This window comes from Myotis lucifugus, unplaced genomic scaffold (genome assembly GCF_000147115.1).
Source record: "Myotis lucifugus unplaced genomic scaffold, Myoluc2.0 scaffold_33, whole genome shotgun sequence".
Lineage (NCBI taxonomy): Eukaryota > Metazoa > Chordata > Mammalia > Chiroptera > Vespertilionidae > Myotis > Myotis lucifugus.
Genome location: NW_005871081.1, coordinates 8,068,610 through 8,069,334, shown reverse-complemented (window position 1 = coordinate 8,069,334; position 725 = coordinate 8,068,610).

Sequence of the window (725 nt, the reverse complement as noted above, 5' to 3'; positions counted from 1 at the left end):
TTTATATACAACTAGAGGCCCAATGCACAAAATTTGTGCAAGGGGCTCGGCCCTTGCAGCCCCGGCTTTGTCTGGAAGGTCGTCTGGCTGCCTGGTCTAATTAGCATGTTACGCTTTTCTTATTATAGAAGACTGTTCCACAGTGTTCCCGGCTGCTGGTTCAGAACTAAGCTCAGATGTGCTAAGACATTTCCTTTCTAGTGCCCAGTATTTGATTGCTTTGTTTCCTTTCCCCTTTCTCACCATCCTTGTGGATTTGTCTTTTTTAAAAAAAATATATTTTATTGATTTTTTACAGAGAGGAAGGGAGAGGAATAGAGTCAGAAACATCAATGAGAGAGAAACATCGATCAGCCGCCTCCCGCACATCCCCCACCCGGGATGTGCCCGAAACCAAGGTACATGCCCTTGACCAGAACCGAACCCGGGACCCCTCAGGCCGCAGGCTGACGCTCTATCCACTGGGCCAAACTGGTTAGGCTGGATTTGTCTTTTTTTAAAAAATCCCTTTACTGTAACTCTAGTGAAATTTCAGGAGGGAGTGGAGTCAGATACGTGTACTCAGCCCACTATGCTAACCCAGAACGCTCCACCATTCCTCCACAACTTGGGCTTTGGCTTCCAGGAAAACTCTACTCCCTTCCTGTAGATGGACGGTCGGTCTGTTGTCCAGAACTGGAGCCCACGTCCCGGAGCCCTCGGGAAACACTGCACGGTCCCAGGAC